At 34.1% G+C, this 20,433-nt stretch overlaps 1 protein-coding gene across 2 annotated transcripts in view; it reads left to right on the plus strand.

Moving 5' to 3' along the window:
* The window catches only part of LOC113515742 (potassium voltage-gated channel protein Shaw-like), a 324,996-nt gene that overhangs the window by 281,869 nt on the left and 22,694 nt on the right, over nt 1-20,433 (plus strand). The window lies entirely within an intron of this gene.

The raw sequence follows: 20,433 nt of genomic DNA on the forward strand, positions 1-20,433 counted from the left end.
AGTAAACTTATTATAAATATATTGCTAGCAATGAGACTGTTAAAACTCCATTACTAACAATCCATCACCCCCATTCCTCCCACCATCCACCCTCCCTCGTATGCCTAAATAGGTACCTAATAGGTATTTAAGTCGGTACTCGAATCATCCTGAATCAGCATATTATTCGTAAGTGAAGTGACGTCAAAGCTTTACATAATGACATAAAATTGTGCTTGCAATTAAGCACAAACTTAGGTAATTCATTAAGGTACCCATTTAGAGTAAGATTAGCGTTTACTAAAAGGTCCCTTATGTTCTGTAGGTAGCTTCTTTGATTTAGGTTTGTAATTAGACCAACGCTTTAGGTTCTAGTTAGACCTAATATAAATGAACATATCAGGACTTTATACGAGTACATATACCCTAATATATTCTAATAAACTAAGTGCTATCTAGCGAAAATTCATGTCACTGGTTATTTCATTAGAATTATTTTGTTTAATTCCACTATAGTATATCACTTGTTATTTGAATTGAATTATTTTGTTTAATTCCACTATCTTATATCACTTGTTATTTGAATCGAATTATTTTGATTAATTCCGCTACCGTATATCACTGGTTATTTGATTATAATTATTTTGTTTAATTCCACTATCGTATATCACTTGTTATTTGAATTGAAATATTTTGTTTAATTCCGCTACCGTTAGTATGTGTGTGACTGCCATCACTCAAAGATTGACCATCACTATAAGCCCAGTGTTGATTATTCGGCAATTCGAGTGCGGAATTGTTAAGAAAAAAAATCTTTCCTCATTATTAGTTTAGATTACAAAAACAAGTATTTAGTAATATGATATCTCATAAGATATTGCCTACTCGCACTTAAAAAACTGAAATCGAAAAACTCTTTATTGATTTCTCTTAATTATATACTATATATTTTAAATTTTCTAATCCAATACTGCATGATTTTGTATGAATACAAACTACTAATGTATTCATGTAATGTATATGTTTGTATTCATACAAATTTATTAGTTAAAAAATTGAACTTTTTGAAAAAACAACAGCTGAGTTTCTTGTCCGTTCTTCTTGGCTGACATTGCGTTCCGAATGGGCCGGTAATGAAAAAAAAGATTAAATCCAAGTTTCATCATATTGTCATATCAACCTTTAACTGCGCACTGCTGATCATAAGTCTCCCCCTTGGGGAGGGGGGGTTGCCAGTAGTTACCATACTTGACAAACGGATTGGTATTTATAGTTAGGCTTTGGAGATGTTTTAAGAGGGACGTTGCTGCCCATCTCTCGTCCTTCCTTAGTCGCTTCTTACGACCTCTATGAGAAAGGAAGGGATGAGCTATAGTAAGCCGGGACCACACGACCTCTAAGTTTAGACTTAGATCTAGGTTTACTTGAACAAAAATATCTCTTTCTTCCTTTTATAAATCGGTTAAAAATATTCTAGAATCATCTATATATATCTATGCAAAATTAGACGCTACTAACGGATATCGCGAAGTACAGCTTTGTGACAGTATCTCGTGATCTTATCAAAATCAAAGTCGACTTATTAAACAATTTTGAATTTACAACTTTGCGAAAACAGAATTCATTTTCAAAAGATACCGTGTTAATTAATATAAATAAGCCGAGTAAAGGTTGTGTACAAGATCCTTCCTAATAAACAATTTGATGCTCCAACAAGTCTAAATTAAGGGAAGCTGATAATCTTCGTCAGTCCGTGATTCTGACAATTTATTTATAACCTTCAAACAAGTGAGTGTAAGGTCTAAATTTGAAGTACTTTATAATATCATAACGTTATAATTAGATAGATATTAAGAGTATATTTATACTTACCTTAAAACTCCATTAATGTCCCACCGTTGGGCACGCTGGGCCGTACGAGAGGAGGGTGTAAACTGCTGGTAATTATTTCTACGAATAATAATAAATATAATAGTTTGCCCCCATGCGTTGCCATTCCTGGTCAGGTGTAATTCCTCTGTACCCTGTAAATTCATTGCTATATTCCACCCTTCAAACCGAAACATATAAATACATATAACAATTTATTAGTATAACAATAACAATTATGCAATATTTTTGTGTCGTGATGTATGTATGTATTTTTTTTTACACAACTTAGAATGGCAAACAAACTGACGACCCACCTGATGGAAAGTGGTAACCGTCGCCTATAGACATGAGCAGTACCATGGACGTAACAGAGTATACTGTTTCGCCCATGATACCCCCCATGCGTTGCCATTCCTGAGGACGCAGATGTTATTCCTCTATACCCTGTAAATTCACGCCATATCCCACCCTTCAAACCGAAACACAGCCATGCAAACACAACTGCTTCACGGTAGAAACGCGAATGGGACAGAGGTACCCAAGCAAACGACTTTTATACAAAATCTTCCTCTGGTAAAATCTGGTAAAAAAATAATAATGTAATGTGGTTCTATGTATTTATATGTGTGTACACAGATTTGTTGAATAGAGAGATTATAAGTACATAATTACAGTAATAAAATAAATTCAAAATTGACAATTCATTTAAAACATCAACCAAACAAATATCTCGGTAAACACACGCGAATATATGCACAGGTCGTACTTTCAAATCTGCACTGAAAGTGTACTTCTATCAACGTCAGAGACAAAATGGTAGACACGTGTTACATTTCAGTGGCTGATTACTCCCATTCGTGTGACGGCGGCTTGAAAATATTCCGGTGTCGTGGATGGCTGCAATTATAAATATGTTCATACTAGCTTTCACTTTGGTGACTTTGCTCGCGTGAATAGAATAGGATAGGATAGGACCTATACTAGTAAATATTTTCGTATTTATTTATTTGAATTTCGTATTTAATATTTATTTTAATTTCAAGTATTTTGAATGTCATTTACAATTTTTCCTGGATTCTATCTATCTATCCTATTTAAAGCTGCGCTCTTGTCGGTGGAGCTCTTGCCACTCACTACGATTTTCAGCGAGTCTCTTCATCTCTTGATACGACACGACATCAACTCCTTCCTTGATCTGCCTGATGTTACTATATCTCGGTCTCCGTCTTCCCCTCTTTCCTTCTATCTTACCTTCTATTATAATGTTCATAAGTTCGTCGTGTCGTATTAAGTGTCCCAACATTTTCCCCCTTCTGTCCTCAATAGTTCTAATAATTTGTTTTTTTTCCTTAGCAGGAAACCCTTCCCTGGAAAAAAAACGATATTTTTTTCTACAAATTGTTAACGATTCTTTAATATTGCATTTAAAGAGCCAAGATCTTAAGAGCCTCATATCAATTTCTCTTAAATATCTTCCCTGTACAGGCATCATCAAGTTACAGTTTTATCATATTAGTCAGTCAGTAATTTGGTCATATGTAGTACTTGACAGGGTACCGAGTAATATCTATAAATCTGGGTGTCGAATTACCCCTACCATTAGTTTCGTTTCACTCCATTATTTATTGCACAATAAACCGGAGAAGCTTCTACGATACTACGTGTCAGCGTTGCCAGATTGGTTTCTTTTTCCACAATTTTAGGTAAAAATTTATGTTTTTTTTTTTTTTTTTTTTTTTACAACACAGGGGGCAAACGAGCATGCGGCTCACCTGATGGTAAGTGACTACCGCCGCCCATGGTCACCCACAACACCTACGGCATTGCAGGTGTGCTGCCGGCCTTTTAAAAAGGAATATGCTCTTTTCTTGAAGGTTATGTTGTCGTATCGGTTCGGAAATACTGCTGCTGGAAGTTGATTCCAAAGAGTGGTTGTGCGAGGAAGAAAGTGCCTTGAAAAACGCACGGTGGAGGACCGCCACTCGTCCAGATGGTTGGGATGAAATTTTAGTTTATGGCGGGTTGTACGATGGTGAAAATCTGCAGCAGGTATCAATCCGAACAATTCTTCAGAGCACTCCCCATGATAAATTCGGTAGAAGATGCACAGAGATGCAACATCTCTACGCAGTTTCAGTGGGTCGAGCCGGACAGTAAGACGCCGATCGTCAACAATTCGAGCTGCCCGACTTTGAATGCGGTCTAACGGAAGGAGTTGGTACTGTGGCGCTCCTGCCCACAGGTGAGAACAGTATTCCATGTGTGGCCTCACTTGAGCTTTATACAGTTTCAGGCGGTTTTCTGGCGTGAAATACCGTCTCACCCTATTGAGCACCCCCAACTTTTTGGAAGCTATCTTAGCTTTTTCCTCCAGATGACCGCAAAACTGGACGTCGCTAGATATATCGACGCCAAGAATCCCCAGACTCGACTTATTATCAAGGGAAGTGCCCTGAAAGTGAGGTGATACGACAAACGGTGTCTTTTTTGCGGTGAACGCGCAGACTTGTGTCTTCTTAGGGTTAAAGTGAACAAGATTGCGTTCACCCCAGATCGAAACTTTATCGAGTGAAGTTTCGATTTCAGACACAAGTCTGTTCCGGAGCTCATCGGTATGTTCGCGATATTTTAAAGAAATGCAAATGTCGGAGATTTTTTGGTGTTTTTGTTAGTTTAAACCATATAAATAAAATATAGGTCGGTAATAAAATAGAAAGCACGTGCCTTTTTTATCATCGTTCGTTTTATGATGCATGGGAAACCATAGAGAAAATCTATACCAGTTTGTGATTGGCTAAAAATAAAGGAAATCTTACCGATTTTATTTTATTCTATTTCAATAGGTACATATTACAGAAAATTAGCAGTATTACATTAATTTATAAGGTAAAATAATATATTGTTCAAGCTGACTCTCCAAAAATATGCGTACACAGCATTATCAAATCATAATCCCACAATTAACAAGTATATAAGTACAATATAATTGATGTATCAAAACAATTTACTTACACATTACAACTACAAAGTCAAATATATGAATAATCACACATAATTACATTAATAAACACATTAATAACATGTTTCCTCCCACGAACACTCAAGTTATGGAATGAGCTCCCTGCCGAGGTTTTTCCAAAAGCTTACAGCATGGGGTTCTTCAAAAGGGGGCTAAAGAGGTTTCTTCAGGGTTGGCAATGCACGCGTAATACCTTTGGTATTGCAGGTGTTCATAAGCTATGGTAATCAGGTGGGCCATATGCTCATTCGCCACCTCAGTGGTATAAAAAAAAAGATTTGGAAAAAAAATTGATAGTCGAGGAAAAATAAAAAATAACATCTGGCAACACTACTAGGGTTGTTATCTTTATTCTTTGTGTTTTGGTGGGCATATAAAGCCGTTGTAATATTAATCGTATACTACTAAACTGTTAAATATGTCCTCGCTACAATTATTATTTCATATCCTTTTCCTTTGGTATAGTTAATTATCAAATGCTTGATTATAAGGGAGAAAGGGATTGTTAGTAATGGAGACTGAGAATCCCATTGCTAGCAATATACCTAACCAGGTCGACCTCCTCGCAGTTCTCCTTGGAAACTATCATGGTTAATTTCTGATAAATTCATCATGATGGGCTAACTAGCCTGTTTTAATTCTCATCTATCACCCTTCACTGGCGCTCCGCCAGCGTATCCCGTTAGTGCGTGCGGGGTTACCATACCATTTTCACCCATAAAAAAAATGCTTGATTATAAAGAGACAAGAAATTAGTTTGCTTTAACGCAGTCACAAAATTGTACCATCTGTTACCACGTTTTGTCATATACCACACAATGAACGACGGAAAAAACCCTTATTCTTTCTGTTTACATTTTATTTTATTTTCTCCTCTTATTTCATCATTTGTTTTGTTTATTTCATTCATATATTTTATTATATTTATGAGTATACCTCTCTACACTTTATAAATACCGAAACTATACAAAAAATTACCCAAATTTCTCCAAAGTCATTTCATTTTTCTCCAATAATACCTCTAAGAATTTCATTTCTCCAAAATTTTGCGAAATGCAATGCAAAATATCTGTCATATTATTAATTTTTCTAAAGGTCCTAAAGAAATGAAACACGTGTCTTAACATGTGCGTGGACTAAATAAAGATCGGCGATTGATGAGTAGTATAGAAAATCGTAGAAATTCTACTAATAATAATCTTCAAATGTTGGCAGTCGCACACATACTAATGGTAATTAAGAAGTTAAACGAAATAATTCTGATCGACTAGCCAGTGATATGGACTTCAGCAAAATAACACCTTGGATTTCTGTCACTCGATATGTGACAAATGGTAGGAACTGCACCATGTCTACTCCTATTAGACGATCGTAAATTATAGTGCGACGGCCAATCTACAGCACTTTTGATTAAATCCACCCATACTGGAGTGATTTATTAGGTAGATGAAATAAACTACCTACTTTCACTCAATAGTGCAGTAAATAGAAATATTATTAACCTGCAATCTGGACCTTTGGGTAGATAGAATTTTCTAAAATAATACGTTGTCACTTGCCAATAATATAGCTTGAAAGATTTTTTTAAAGTCGGTTGATTAGTTTTTGAGTTAATCCACTATAAACAAACAAACAAACGCTTATTTCCTTTTTATTATGTTAGTACAGATGCAGATTTATTTATTTTTTAAATAACAAAGTTATAAATAAAAATTAAAAATTTACATTAAAAGATAGAATGTGAAATAGTATGATTTTAGTAAAGTGTTGACTAAAAGACGATGTAGTGACAAAAATCAAAAAGGTGATGTCGCGTTGGTTTGGTCATTCCGAGAGGATGGATGAATGAAAAATTAAAATAGAGATTTATCGAGCTGGAATGAATGGAGATGTCGGTAGGGGCCGCCCTAGACGGACGTATGTCGACCAAATAGGCGACGTGCTGAAGAAGGGCCAAATTAAAAGTACCCGTAACAGGCGAACGTGTATGAAAAGATTGATGAATGTGGAGGAAGCGAAAGAGATTTGTTTGAATCGAAGCATTTGGCATTCCATTGTTTTTGGCTACCCTAATGTGAGACATGCGTGACAGATATGTATGTATATATATAAAATTTAATGTACAGCAGTGGACAGTTAACGGTTGACATGGTATAGAAATAAATCATGAAAAATTAACTGAAACATTCTAATCGACTTGTTCTAAATTTTTATATTATTTTCTTTAACTGTCATATATTGTATGTATTTTTCTTTTGTCGGTGTTTTAATAAATTTTTTCCTATTTTCCTATCGATTTTCTTCAACCTAATTGTAAATATAATTTTATATTATTATTATGAGAATACAAACTTCAAATGTTTAGAAACAATAAAGCCGTTTGATGAAATAAATACATTTAATAAAGATATACAAAAGGACAGCCTCTAACAGAATTTGATACCTTCACACAGTTACCGGCCGTACGATTCCCTTATCACGGAAATGTACAAGTACAAGACAATAACCGAAGTACATGTGTTTTGTTTTGTGTTTGAAATAAATTTTGTAAGCCTTGTTTTAAGCCCGCAGCAACGGGATATAATTTAAAATTAATAAGGTAACATGGCAACAGTCATGTTCTTATTAGAATTACAAGCTTTTAATTACGTTGCGAGTAATATTTGATTATTATATTATTATATACTAGCTATTTACTCGTTTGCGTAGATTTCAGATCCATGATGGCGAATTCGGTAGCGATTAATCACGATAGTTTCCAGGAATAACCGCTGGGAGGTTACCAGACGGTGTATACTGCTAGCTACGGGGACTAGTGTCCCCATTACCAACCCATTTCCCCCAAATATCCTATGTGTTAAAATACCCGTGTGTGAAATTTCAATTAATTCAACTATTTAAGTGTAATATATGTATTAAACATACAAATAAATAAACATACAAATATCCACACAATTTTACATTTATGTATAAATTGGTAGGATGTAGTCATATAATTTCATATGTCCTGAGCTATCTGGGTATATGTAAATATATGCAAAGTACAATTAGGTAAATTCTGCTTTATATTCGGGCACCTACATCACCCTATTTTCGGTTTCGCGTAGTGAATGCAAATCTGGCTTTTCCACGAAATTAGCTATTTATCTGTTTCTAAAATATCTATAATGGGAATTGGAAATTAGGATGCGTAAATTGTCGCTTTATTAACATCAGTATTTACATACATTATGTACCAATATTAATAGAATGTAATGCATAATTAACATAGTTATACTATTTTATTACGTAAGTACCTGTAAAGATAAGTTTAGACATAAAATCTGAGGGCCTACCATGAAATGTTTTCCGAAATTTCGGAGCCGAACGAAACACAAACTTGATGTTAAAATTACATAAAACTTACCGTTTAAAAACATTCAAAATATTAAATATATATATTATTATAAGACTTTTATGATAGGATTGGTGACGAACCAAATGTCAAGCTCTATTTACTGAGCCGATTTAGGTATGAACGGAAATAGGAAATTGAGTCCGAAACTTCTGAATTTCATTTCATGGTATATTCCCTGGCCCATAGTAAATTTATCAAAATCGGTACAGTAGTTTAGATTTTAGAGCAAAATAACTGGTTTATCAGAATTGAAGTCGGTTTTTATGGGACATAATCTTTAATCATAGTATCAAAGAAATAACCAATTTTTTGGTCTTTTAAAACTTGTAACTATTTCCGTATTTAAAATTATGTTCCAAGGGGATCTGCCTCCTTAAAAGGTATATATGTTTCTTTATAAGGTATTTATGTATATATGTATTATTGTATACAGATATGTATGTATTTTGATTTTAATTATCTGAGTTACTTTGTATATTTGTTAACATATTTATTATTTCTTAATAGGAACAACTATACTGTTTCCTTCTATTATTGTACGCACACTGCCTGCTGGTAATTAATGTTCCTTTCCACTCAGGGTTCGCTGGAAGAGAACTCTTACAGAGTTAAGCTCGTCTGTTTTACATTTTTATTTAATCTATATTATATGTTTGTAATGTTTTGTATACAATAAAACAATAAATAAATAAATATGTTCTCTCAAACCTAATCTTTGTTTAAAGCTGAAGACTCCACTGGATTCTGATTCTGGAATGGGCATCGAGCAGTCCTAGATTGGGCACGATTCACCCGTCTCCTTCTCTATACATATGTTTGAAACATAATATTGCCCCATTCTTGTTACAATTCCACGAGAATGTTCCAACTTTACGAGATGATTTCGTATAGCCGGTCCCGCTGTAGTGGTAATAAAATATAACAAATAATTAGATTATTATTACCATTAGAGGTCACTATGACCTAAGGTGGATATCATATCCCGCCCTTTGGTAATATGACAGTGATAAAAAGGGAACCTCAATATTGCATTGTCATGTAGACATGCTGGATTTGGGAAGTCTTTAATTTATAAGAGTAGGCGGTATTAGAATTGTAGTATAGGTATTAATATTGTAAAGGAGTAATGTATTTAAGCCGTGTAGGTCCCGGCATAGAATAGGCTATCCCTTCCTTTCCCGTACGTTTCGTATGTGGCGATTAGGGAAGCTTATGGGAAAGGGATGGACAGCAGCGTCCCTCTTAGAACAACACCAAAATCCAAACAGCGATTGCCAACCCGCCTGCTAAGCGTGGCAACTACTGGTAAAATCACCTCTCAAGGGAGAATCCTATGTTCATAAGTTAATATGATTGATATATTCGTAAGGATTGACGATACCTAAATATATACAAATTTAATCTTTCAAAATCTATATATTTCTTATCGTCATAAAATAAAAAATTCCGATTAAAAGAATCAGCTAAATCAGTTCTCATTTGACAAACATATTGTCATAACACACACCCAAAATATACAGTCGAATTTAGAACATATTCCTTTAAGAAGTCGTTTCAAAACTGGTAATCGAGGAGTCTTTAAGACTCCATTTGCAATGCTATCATCACGAGCTACGACCTGCAGTGCGAGACGAGACGCTGCGACGTAAGCACCATACTCACCCTGAAGAAGAGTTTGGATGAAGTCGAAACAATTGTTGGAAACGACAAACATAGTGAACTCTTTAAATTCCCAGATTCCCAATTTACCAGAGGGTGACTTTGTACAAAATTCGTTTACTTGGGCACCTATGCCCCATTCGTGTTTCTACCGTGAAGCAGTTGTGTTTGCGTAGCTGTGTTTCGGTTTGAAGGGTGGGATATGACAGTGAATTTACAAGATACAAAGGAATAACACTTGAGTCCTCAGGAATAGAAACGTATGAGGGGTATCTTAGGCGAAACAGTGTACACTGTTACGTCAATGGTACTGCTCATGTCTATAGGCGACAGTTACCACTTTTCATCAAGTGGGCCGTCAGCTTGTTTGCCATTCCAAGTTGCATGAAAAAAATTAAATTCCTGTAGTTCAATTATATGTAAGTCCCCATTAAGCATTCAACCACTCACTTCATACAAAGCATTAGAACCGCTATTCAACGCCGTTTTAGACCAACTCGTTATTTTTACAAAGGTAGACTTAGCGAACTCATTCATATCACAAATACGCCATAGCAATGACTCGGCTAGTAGCTGACGCTGATGTTAGAAATACTGAAAGGCATTTTTTCTGCAATAGCAGTTGTGCTTTGTTTAATTTTGGTTTTTAAAGCTTAATTCTTTTACGATATAGGCAGAGTCGAATGCCAAAGATGGCCAAAGACATGCGATCCAATTCCAGAGACTTTTGACTTCTCCTACGAGTGGAACACGTTCTGTCTAATCATATTATGTTCGTTTAAGTTTCATTTGGTTCCTATACCAAACTACTTTGTCAGTCTTTATAACATAAACGGTTTAAAAGTTTTGTTGCGGCTTCATTTCTACGTCGAACAGATCAGCCATTTGGAGCTCCTGTAAATCGCGTGATATACTTTCAGCGCAAGTGATAGCCCTCATTATTTCATTCACTCCAATCCTTTAAATTTGTAACGCTTTATTCAAATAAACACATTAAAAGTAAGCGCATCACTTTTCACTCTTAAACAAATTACCCCAAAAAACTAGTCAAAACGCACATTAGACTACTACAAGTTTAATTTTTTTTTTTTTAATATAATAATAATATTATAAACTTAAAACAAATCCCTTACAAAGCCAATTGGCCAATGTATAAGTATATACTAATAATATTACAAAAAGACATAATTTGATTATAGATTTGTAATGGTTAAACTCAAAACTGATTTTAAAAATTCTTTCTCCTATACAAAGCTACATTGTTAGCGAGTACTATAAGTAATATATTATTTTGGAAAATTTTATGTACTCTAATATATTATATAAATAGTCTAAAATAATTGTATTATGTAATATAAAATTTAGTATTACGAAATTAGTTGTATACATTCATTCACATTTTTTTCTATGATAATTAAAAAAAAACTTAATTACCATCTCATTAGGTTCTATTTGGTATGAATTATAAATGTTGAGTATACTAATACTAGCCTATAACTTCAGAGAACTTAGTATAAGAGCTTTCCTTTTCTGGCATAGTTCGAATAATTTTCTGTCCCATACAAAGCGGAAGACTTAGGCCTTCCAGCAAGACCGTATCCACGGCTAACCAAGAATCTATTTGAGGCACTAAAGGGCACGCCTTGTTATTGTGACGCGGCGAGAGTAATTCCCAGGAAGTAATATCTTCAGGTAATTTGCCCCGGGAAATAGGGGTAGTTTACGATAGCTAAAAGGCACGTTGTCTTTGGTCAATGTTATTTTACTAAAGTTTATGTGATCCTCCCAAACTTTGTCAGAGGATTCTTTTTTTTTCCTACGCTTTATTACTTTGTGGAATGACAAAGCGAAACATTACGATTTCAATGATGGAGAATATTGTTGTTAAATTGAGTTTATACCTTTGTAATGTTTCGATACAACGACATTAGCTAAGTCATATAATTTATATAGTTTAGTTAAGATTGTGACACTCGAAAAAAGAAGACTTCAATTGTAGTAAAACCAGTTATTTTGATAACAAAACTAAACCACAAAACCAATTTTGATAAAATTTCTATGCAACTGATCCTTTCAGAAAAAAAAAATACAAAATATGTTATGAGTTATGAGTAATTACGTAAAAAAAATCTTTACTGAATTAGGTATTATTTTGCGGATGTCCATGTCTATAATCATGATTTGAATTACTGATTAGAATTATTTCGGTTAATTCCATTGCCATCACCCATAAAAGGGATTTTTCTAATAGTTGCCACGCTTAACAGAGGAATTGGTAACATCAGTTAGGTTTTTAATTATGTTTGAAGAGAGACACTGCTGTTCATCCCTTGACCATTAAATTCTCTTAAAGATCCACAGCGATCCAGTGGTGGCCTATTCAATTCGGGACCATACGGTAGTCTATCCGTATCTAAGTACTTTATACTGCGCCAGTACAGTCGATAGGGGGGAGAAGCATTCTTGCTGGCAATATGCCCTATCAGATCAGCCTTGTGGTTCCCCCTGGAAGCCGTCGTGATTGATTTATTGTTAAATTTGTCACGGTAGGCTAACTGACCTGTTTCATCCTCGCCAATCATTCATCACTGGTGCCCCGTCAGCGTATACCGATAGCGCAGGCGGGGTTGCCATTCCATTTTCATCCATTAAAAATACAGTCGATAAAAATCCTGATTTTTCTCGCAGAGGTTGTAAGTTTTCTGCAAAAAATACGATTATGTTTTCCGCAAAAATTGCCTGCTGACATCTGACGTCGGCATCATACCGCACTATCAGGGGACGGTCCTGAATCGCCCGATATTGATAGGGGCGACTTTTTTATCTTCTTTTTATAAGTAAAAAAATAATCAATAATTCAACTATAATACACTACTTTCTTGTTACATACTTTATTATTAATATAAGTAGATTTTGCCCTGCAAACTATTAGTTTATGTTCTGCTAAAATTACGACTTTGGTTGTGTTAAAACTAATGTTGATAGATAATAATTATTTTGATTTAAAGTATAAATAATATTAATTATATATATAAGCTATATAAATAAACAAAGCCGATATATATTATACCTTACATACATACATTACCTCATACCTTACAGCCTAAATGGTCGCGTACAACGCGGTTTCAGATATGCTTTCTCCCACGAACACTCAGGTTATGGAATGAGCTCCCTGTCGAGGTTTTCCCAAGAGACTACAGCATGGGGTTCTTCAAAAGGGGGTAAAGAGGTTTCTTCAGGGTCGGCAACGCGCGCGTAATACCTCTGGTATTGCAGGCGTTCATAGGCTACGGTAACCGCTTACCATCAGGTGGGCCGTATGCTTGTTTGCCACCTCAGTGGTATAAAAAAAAAAAAATATATATATATATATATATATAAAATAAATTATATATAAATATACATATTATTTTTTAAGACGAATGAACTCCACTGATGAAAGATGTGATATTTTAAAGATTTAAAGTATTCTAATTTAGAATGCAAAACTTAGATCATTAAGTTCCCTTAGCTGTCTCTTGCAACACCCACGGAAAAGGAAGGGGTGGCCTATTCTATGCTGGGACCACACGGTGCCACTGCGATCTTTCCATGATCTTTTGTGTTCGAACCATAACGGTAACACATAATATAAAAAATAAATTCATGTAATTTGAGAACCCATATTTCGGGAATCGTTTAGAAGCACATTTGAATTGAGAACTCGACCTTTTCAACGTCGGTTAAGAACATTAGCGTATCGTATCGTATCGTATCCTAGGTGACGTGACCTGTCACTGTATTGTTTGTCGGATAATGTTAATACATACGTGTTTTCATAATACAATCCTCTTTGTTCCTCACTACATTAGCTCCCCGTATCCATTACGACACGTGATAAGGGACGAAGGAATTTCTTATTTTTACCTAACGCCGCTTATTGGTTAGCGTAAACATACGGATTATTATAATGTCGAGCCGTAGATAGTTTAGATAGACAGGTGAATGACCTGAGACTGACGAAAATTAACTAACTTCTTATAACTAGATAATAAAGTTAAAAATAAAAGTTAAGCAACAGAAGTAAATGGGTGCATAATAAAAAAAAAACAAAAATTTAAAATAAAACAGTAATAACAGATTTAGTACCACAAAAAAATACAACGACTTCAGTTGTTAAAATAAAATTAATTATTTTGGTTTAAAAACTAAACTACAACTAACTCACTAATAAAGAGACTTTGTACAAAAGTCGATTGCTTGGCTACCTCTGTCCCATTCGTGTTTCTACCGTGAAGCAGTTGTGTTTGCATGGCTGTGTTTCGATTTGAAGGGTGGGATATGGCATGAATTTACAGGGTACAGAGGAGTAACACCTGAGTCCTCAGGAATGGCAACGCATGGGGGGTATCATAGACGAAACAGTATACTCTGTCATGTCCATGGTACTGCTCATGTCTATAGGCGACGGTTACCACTTTCCATCAGGTGGGCCGTCAGCTTGTTTGCCGTACCCAGTAAATTCACGCCATATCCCACCCTTCATAGCGAAACACAGCCATACTAACACAACTGCTTCACGGTAGAAACACGAATGGGACAGAGGTACCCAAGCAATCGACTTTTGTAGAAACTCTCCCTCTAGTAATTTAAGTTTCATTATCATCATCATTTCAGCCCTTATTTGCCCACTGCTGATTATAGACCTCCCCTATAGACTGCCATAAGGATTGAGCCACCTGCATCCACTAACCCCCAGCAATCCACTTAAGGTTGTGATGATCCCCCCTTGTGCCCCTTGTGCACCCCTATATAATCTAACTACCCTCAAACTAAACCTACACATGGAACACCTACAAAGCCTAAGAAAAGCCTACGAAGGCTTAACCTAATGAAAACTCATGAAAATCTAATGAAAACTTACCCTAAGGAATGGCCTAACACCCTCAATATAACCCCATACCTATATTGCCTTATATACCCCAAACACCCTATGAATCATATAACCTTTACAATAAACATATAATATTGAACAGATCTTATAGTAGAACACTTGATCATCTGGCCAGATAAATAAATGTGTGATCGTCTAGTAATGTAGGACCCGTTGTGTGTAATAACCAAAAGGTTCTTTAATTGGTATATGATAGGAGTTAAATAATGAAGATGATTGATAAATATTTAAGGATTAAGAATAATTAATGAATTATACTCATAATTCATGTAACTAGGAAGTTAGAATATAATATATAATTTAATAGTAAATTACAGAATAACTGTAATAATAAAAAAAATGGGGGAGCGGTCGGGCCCCTCACACGCCCGGACCAGTGGAAGACTTTCCAACTATCTATAACTCTTCCTCCTAAAAGGTAGGGAAGGGTATTACTATTTATTAATGCACTCTGATGGTAATAAGGGAATGAGTATTCTCAGTTCCAAACCAAACATATGTACATTTACTTCAACATTACAGTGGCTCCACCAGCCCCACGATGCTTCCAGTATAAATTAGTGTTTGCCAGAGGCAAACGGATCGGAACTGAAATCCCAGGATCACTCCGACACGAGAGCTTACTTATGGGCGATGACCCTTTCAGTCCTATATGGCGACATAGAGATCACCCACTAACAGTACGAAACTGTTTCCCAGCGTCACCCTGTTACGAGCTTACTCAATGGGGGTTTCCCTTCGGCTCCACAAGAGATCAGACCAAGAAGCGAGATCACCCAGACACCAGAACTTACTTTGATGGGACATAACCCTTCGGCCCTATAATGTGACATTAGAGATCACCTGTGAAGACAGTCCGATAGAGATGAAGATTTGTGTGATAGGGGATACCTTCCACACCCCGGAATTGGCCAAGCCATATAATGTTGATAATTGCTATATCATAACATAGCATTGTCAATTTAATATTATTTACTTAATACCAAGAATACTCAAGGTTCAAGTTACATTTGTTAATTAGGCCAGAGCCTAAGAACGAGTAGTCCAACCCATAGGTCGAGAGCTACTAAAAGTAATGAGTGCTATTGAATGAACTATAAGTCCAGTCAATTATATTTAATATTATTATTGTTGATTAACCACATTGTGAATTAACCAATTATTTATTCAGAGAGATATATCTAAAGGAACTATAAGTCCTTAAAAGACACTGATTAATCACAAGTTAACAACGTCTCGTGAAATAACCAGTTGGGTTTTCTATAAGTTTGAGGACACTAAGTCCAACAAGCTATTATTGTGTTGAGAGTAATAGAGATCTTTTGTAATATTTGTAGAGGTTTGATTAATCACATTGTGAAATAATCAGATTAAATAATTATGTAGCTTTATAGAGAGGACTATAAGTCCTAATTGGTTGTTGTCATAAGTACTGATAAATTACACATTAAAGTGCCAGGTCAATTATTATATATAGGTATATAGGAAGGACAATAAGTCCTATTTGTGTATGTTGTAGTAGTAGAGGCAATATATTGCATAATTATAATGTGAAAGATATAGATTAAATATATATTTGTATAGAAAGGACAGTAAGTCCCATACAATTATTGTAGCTGTACTATAGTTATACTATATCTACTTCCTTTTAGTGTCTTAATAAACCTATTTACTAAGAGGATTTCTCAGATAAACAAGTGTTTTAATGTTTAAATCATCATGATTAAATCCCTAAGAAATTAGGTCTTTAAATAATTATCATATCATTTAAGTGAAATTTCTCATATAAATAATTCCAATATTTCCCCTACAGTTATTATAAAATAACAGAAAATTATATAAATTTTCTATAGACTTAGATTATTAGATATAGAATCATAACGTGTATAATCTCCTTTTGTTTGACATCTGTCACATTAATGGCGTATTGAATGACGTATTGATGTATTGAATTGAATTTTGATTATCTATCACAACTGTCAACGTAACAAATATTAGCAAGTTTGTTTATTTGTATTTGTTTAATATAATTAAATATAAAATCATCATATATCAACCGTAATATACAACTAAATTATCAGTGACATAAATAATCATGGTTTACACCAGAAATAATTAATAGTATCCAGTAATGCTGCAGTTTTATATTTATATCAGTAGCCAAGCTTACTTTCAAATTCAAGAATGAACAGAAGATTAGAAGTTTAACATTCTTATTGCAATTGTACTTGCAATAATATATACATACAGTACTAATTATCAAGAACATTCCTCAAATACATGTGTGGTGAAGATTTCCCAATATGCTATCTATTTGATTCCTAACCTCTAATGTAAATTTATTAAAGAAGTGAATAATCAGTGTTAGTGTTTGCTTTATTAATATTTAAAGTAATTGTCCTAACTTGATATTAATAGGATAATATCTCCTTGGATACAGTCCGACATAAACAACTAACTCGATAATGAAATTTATAAAATACTAATATTATATTTTACTACTTGTATATCTCCATACTATTCCCATAAAATATTCAAAACATGTATATTAAATATAAATCCAGTAAATATTCACTAATATTAACCCTGTCCGAACTTGTCTAGTCAATATAACATGAACAAACAACATACATACAAACCCCATCGCCAGGACAACTTCCTTTCTAAATATGAGCAAAATACATAGCCTCACAAGTGTCATACAGTACCAATTCCATACCGAACCCCACACCTAGTCAAGAGCAACTATAGTCAGAGAATCTTTCAGTACTTTTATTACCATTAGGAAATAAATCCACACCTATAATATCAGCATAATTAAATATTATTAGTAATCAGTAATACACACAGAATTGTTATTATCAGCTTGCTTACTACAACAAAATCAATATTAAAGTTTATAATAAATCAAGACAAAATATCTATTTAAACAATACAGGCTTGTTTACCATAAACACCCCACAGTCACATGAATTTATTTAGTAACACAATTAATAATGTATTAAAAGTATTACATTCACATAATATCACTTGCAACAGTTAAGCTGTCTCTTTGTACATCTGGTGTAAAACAAATCCCCACATGTAGTCATGGATAATCAAATATAGACTAAGAATCATTAATCTGGTCGACCGAGTAATAATATAAAAACACTTCACCATGAAGCGTTAAGTATGAACAGATATTCCAAACCAACACTGTAATAGTGTAATAAATACAAATATTTCATCATCATCATCGTCTCAACCATCACCAACCCACGACTGAACACAGGCAATTTCCACCGACTGACACAAGGAACGGCCCCATAATACACATAAAACAGTCACTCCAAACAATGGAGGTAGCCCACCCCGCACTTGCATACACAGAGTCGTCACCCAATAACCCCTCTCTCTCATCAATGGTTGTTTCCCCAGCAATGAGACCAGACCGTAGTCACTTTAGTCTATTATCCTCAATAAATATATACTTTATAATAACTAGATATGAAACTAGTTAGTATTGTAATAGTTCAATAGTTGATTCAATAAGTATTTTCTAAAACTGGACAATTAGAACATTGAATCAAATTGATGAAGTTCTATCAAACGACCATATAATTGGATTTTGTATATGAGTAGAATAACGTAAGTACGTAAATTATATTGATGTAAACTTTGTTCAAATGTGATTGCATTTAACAATGTACGCATTACCTAAAGGTATATGGACTCGACTAAATACGTTTTTTAATAGTTGTTGGGAAAAACATTAAGTATAGACTTTGCCTGTGATCACAGTCAAAAATCTAACTACGTAGTAATAAATGGAACAAGCTCACCGGATTTTCCAGTCTTCCATTCTCTCCTTTCACACACTTAATCCATAATGATACACTAAAATCTCAAACCCCTTCACCGATTCAGTCCCTCCTAGATCTATATCCCCGTTATTTTTTTTATTTTATTGCGCAGTTCCTAAAACACGACTCCCGCGCCATTTTTTTTTTTTTTTTTTTTTTTTTTTTTTTTTTTTGCGCAATTCCTAAAAAGCGACTCCCGCGCGCCCGCCGATCCGCCGTCTCTCTTTTTTTTTTTTCTTTCTATTCTTTCTCTAATAACGTCATAGATTATGTCACCGAAGGGTAGATACTTCAATAATCAGATTTAGCCTATTATTCGAACTGAACTTTTCTTCAAATTCAATTTAATTATATGTTAACGTATTTTGGTATTTTCTATTAATTTTATTATCGAATTTATAAAACTTTAAAGGCTCTCATAAACCTTATTAAACTGTGTTGTATGCATCCTTTTTACACCTGATGATAAAAGGTAAACTATAATTTGGTTATATATAAAATATAATATATTTTTGTTTAATTTATTTAATTTTCTTGTGACATCTACTACACTTTGGAAACACATCAAAGGAGTTTCCCTTCTGTGTCAATATTTTATATATGGTAACGTCTTCTCTGTATACTATTGTGAACCTTGACTTTAAAGTTTGTTTATATTAAATAGCTCAGCTTTCGCAGCGGTCACCCATAGGAACCCCTGTTTCTTTTCTATGCACTTATATGGTATTAAACCTATTGTACTATAGGCGAACCGTCACATCCGGCCCCCTAATTATCAAGGAGTTTACCGGATTGATAATTACAACAAGATAAGTCTATTGTTACAATTTTTTTTTCCAACCCTAAAAATGTACCTCACATATCTGTATATAATTTAACTGTACAGAGCTTAAGATCATCATTTATATTTTCATTGATTAATCTAATATTAAACATACTATCATAATATGAATCAGAAATACTGATAACTAAAGATAATATTATTCAAAATTCTTAAGGCTCCCAGAATGTCATAGTAGAATCTCTCGTCTAATGCGAAGAGATGAATGTGTTATAATAGTGTGTCCCAAACATCAGAATATACAACATAACACGCATCCAAATTAAAATAACTTGTATTATCAACTCAGACGCATAGGTATGCCAAACACACTGATGCTTAGGGTGCGTTACAAGCAATAGCCTATAAAATTGGCCGTAACAACCGAATATTATACTGAAAAATTGAGACTCGTTGATCTGTGAGAAACTCCATGGAGATCGTGACCTCTAGTCTCCTACAGCCATGACTAGACCATCCTCAACTAACGGAATTTGGCCTCATCAGTGATTCATCGATATAGCCTAACACTCTGACATTCTTAAGACTCAAAACAATAAAAGTATTAAAAAGATCTTTAAACCCGAAGTTATGTGTTGTTGAATGTTATGTGTATGAATAGCCTTAAAATTTCTACTCAATATATTAATAATTAAGCATAATATTTATTTATGAATAGATTTGTAAATAATTATTTATAATTAATTTGCATACGCTGTAATGATAGAGTGAATTCATTAAATTTCATAATTAAAATTTTTATACTCGTTTATTTTATATGTAATAAATTCAATGCATGTTATTACAATGTCATAAACAGCATAAATGAATACAATCCTAAGTGTGTGCAAAGGAATCTATAAAACCTAAATATTTGAAAAGCCTAAGTATGTGATGAGTCTAAAT

The sequence above is a fragment of the Galleria mellonella genome, unplaced genomic scaffold (assembly GCF_026898425.1).
Source record: "Galleria mellonella isolate WM207_F2 unplaced genomic scaffold, CSIRO_AGI_GalMel_v1 utg56, whole genome shotgun sequence".
NCBI lineage: Eukaryota > Metazoa > Arthropoda > Insecta > Lepidoptera > Pyralidae > Galleria > Galleria mellonella.